This window comes from Mirounga angustirostris, unplaced genomic scaffold (genome assembly GCF_029215605.1).
Source record: "Mirounga angustirostris isolate CCGP_5_RB_7025 unplaced genomic scaffold, mMirAng1.0.hap1 SCAF_3, whole genome shotgun sequence".
NCBI lineage: Eukaryota > Metazoa > Chordata > Mammalia > Carnivora > Phocidae > Mirounga > Mirounga angustirostris.
The window spans coordinates 25,076,134-25,079,766 of record NW_026991711.1 but is presented as its reverse complement, the minus strand read 5'-3'; positions in this window follow the sequence as shown (position 1 = coordinate 25,079,766).

Here is a 3,633-nt window from a genome sequence, read left to right as displayed (position 1 = left end):
AAACTTATGTTTCTACATCCATTTACATATTTAAGAGACATTTACGGAGCAGTTTTCTAGATGGATGGCAAAAATTTTAAATAAACTCAAATTTAAAACGCATATATTCCAGAAATTCACCATATATTCCAGAAATTATATGTATGTATAACAGTGCGCAATAACAACCCCCCCCCCCGAAAAAAAATTCCACCCTCCAAAGAATCCTTGACAACACTGATGAGGCTATGATCCTCCTTGCTCCTGGTGTAGTGGGTACTGGTTTCAAGGACTTCACAGAGGAGGTCATGGTAGAGCTTGTTTGGCAAACAATGAATGAAGACAGCATTAGAACTGGAGAATAAAGCTATTAAAATTACACAGAGACATTGATCAGATGTGGGCAAATAACTGAAAAATACCCAGCTAGAGACAGAGATGATATAGGAAGTGTAGGAATACACCAGAAAATTTGGAAGTGTTAAATACTGATAGCAACTTCAGTTGAGGACAGCTATAAAAATGTTTTAAGCAAAGTGGAAACATCATCAGAAGACAGTAGAAGAGGGTGAAATAGGCAGTTTCAAAACTCAATGGTGGCAAATGGAATGGCCTCTTAGAGAAAGAAGTTGAGGAGATCCTTTCTTAAGGCAATGATGGAGCACATAGAGATGAAAGAAAAATTATGAACATTGCCCAAACCAGGAGTGACTTCCATCTCTGAGCTAGACATTGCATAGTGTTGTACATACATATAATTCTTGTAGACAATGAAATAGAACTTTCATAATACCTAAAACCACTCCCTATTAAAACATTCTTCTTTGGCTCCTTTATTCTCTATCTTGAATATTAATGGATGATACTCAGTATTATTTTTGTTGGGTTCAACTCTGTTCCTTTCCCAAGAGTTCAGGCAATTTTTCATTATACACAACTATATTTTGTGTGTGTGAAGATTGGGAGTGTATGAGATACTTCTCAGATACCAAATCCTCATGCTCTAACCCCATTTTTTGCCTGGTTTGTGATGGGCAATAATACTTGTATAACTTCATCTGAGCAGGATCAATAGGAAGACACCTCTCTATTCTAAAGCACTATCCAATGAACAAGTATTTTAAAATCCATTTGTTCCAATGTGTACAATTAGTCAAAAAGAAAGACATCATCATTAATTAAAATAGTTCTGATTTTTAAGTTATCTCTTTCTATAGAGGGTAAAAAATGGTGAGTGCATGTATGTATGCATGGTGAGTGCATGTATGTATGCATGCATGGTGAGTGTTAAGAGGGGTTGTTTTATTCCATAAATGTAATTTGACCAGATTTACTCCAGAAAAAATAATGACGCACTCCTGGAAGTATATACCATGCCCTCCAAGTAAAATTTTCTGGGAAGATAGAAATATTCTTTACTTACACTGTTTAATAAAGTAGCTATTAGACTCCTAGCCAGTTAAGAACTTCAAATGATACTGGTAAAACAGAGGAATTCAATTATTATATTTATTTTAATTAATTTTAATTTTATAGTATGACTTAGCTATTACATTAGACAGTGCAGACTAAACTTGGCAATATGGAGGATGAGAAAGAGGATGCAGTCTAGTATGACTGTTAGCTTTCTGGTGATAGCCTTCTTGTGTTTCATTTCTTTCTCAGCATGTAAATTATACTCTTCTTACCTTGGAGCCTTTGCATTTGTACTCTGTTCTACACAGAGGGCCTCATGGATTTCCCCTTTGATGTCTGCTTTTATTCCTTCATATTTAAGCTTAAATGCCACCTTCTGAGAAAGGCCTTTCATAATACCTCAGTTGCTAACTTAATGTCATCTCCAATAGAACCAGTAATTACCCTGTGTCTCTGTACCCTAGTATATAGTTTACTTCCTCAGTATAACTTATTATATATCCTAATGAGTTATGCACTAGTTTACTTGATGCATGTGTGTCTTAACCAATAGAACATAAGATCCAGGAGGGCCTGGGTCATGCCTGTCTAATCATCATCATCTCTAGTACCACCATCATCACCTGCCAGGATGCCTGCTAGTTTGGTAGGTACTCATGAATACATGTTGAATCAATGTGGATTACTTTCCAATTTATCCTGTCAAACTGTATTTTCTCTCTTCCTTTAAACATATTATTTTAATAAAATATAACTTCATTTTCAACCAGAGTTCAGTTACAAAGAAAAAAATAACTGTTTCAAAGGCATCTCTCATGTACTACATTCTGTTTACAATGCCTTCCTCCTCTACGACAGCCAAATTCTTCTCATTCTCTCTTAAACCCACTCTACTTGGCTTTGCCTCTCACCATTCCACCAAATTCTTTTATCAACATTGTAATCAAACTCCATGCCAAGATAGATTTACTGTGAACACTATGCTTAAGGTCTGGAACCCCCTCACTTTCGTTGGTCATTTGTATCTCTCTAATTGGGAGGGGCCCTAGTTTAAATATGTTTAAATAAAATTTGGAAAAGTAGAATATTTAACCTCACATAGGAACAGTGCTTCTTTCCCTTTGATATTTCTCCTTCATACTTCTCCTTGAGTGAGTGGACAATGGTCCTGGGTGTTTGGGGAATCCATCCAGCCAAGGGCAAGTTGATTTGGAGACACATTGACTTTTGGTTTAATAGGATTTATTCATATTGTTTATAATCGCTTCTGTATGCATTTGGTTATTTCTGGCCAAAGTGGTCTAAGAATACCTTCTAGGAATACTTTCTCACCCACTATGCAAATCACCTGGAATTGTGACAGAAAGATGCAGGTGATGTAGCCTCTGCACCTGGTTTCTGAAAGTATGTAGGCAACATACAAGGCACAAGTCTTGAAATACACGGTGCCAGATGCTAGACTTTGGAAAATTCATCCAGTCATCAAATGTGGAGCATTGCAAGCCGTGTTTTAGCTCTTACAGATGCCTACTCAAAATGAATATTCTCACCTGTCAGGAATATACTTGATGCAGTACAAACATGTGTATATACATTGTACTTTCTGTTCCTATGTGGATTGTGAAAAAACAGAATTTATCAGAAACTGTATGTTTGTAGGGCCATAACATAAGCAGTAAATACATCTGTGTGTGAGGTAAAATTTTAATGAATCTCCACTTAATTAGTTTGAATCTGAGCCTATCTGACACACCATATCCCGAAGAGTTTGGTGGCTCTACCCTGCGGTAAAATTGCCTGAAAAAATAAGTATTGCAGGGATAATATTTCAAATATTTATCAGTAACTCAATGTATATTATGTAAGAATAATTAGAAATTAGGTTACTCGATAGCCTATACTGACAATTTATTTGAATTATTTTTCCCTTAATTTCAAATTAATATTGGGACACCTAGGTGGCTAAGTCGTTAAGCATCTGCCTTCGGCTCAAGTCATGATCCCAGGCTCCTGGGATTGAGCCCTGCATCAGGCTCCCTGCTCTGCGGGAAGCCCGCTTCTCCCTCTCCCAATCCCCCTGCTTACGTTCCCTCTCTCGCTGTGTCTCTCTCTGTCAAATAAATAAAATCTTTAAAAAAATAATATTAAGAATTACTGGTCCTATACAAATTCACATATTACTAATAAAAAGGAAAAAATATAAAATGAAAGAAAGAAGACTGGCAGAGCTTCAATGCT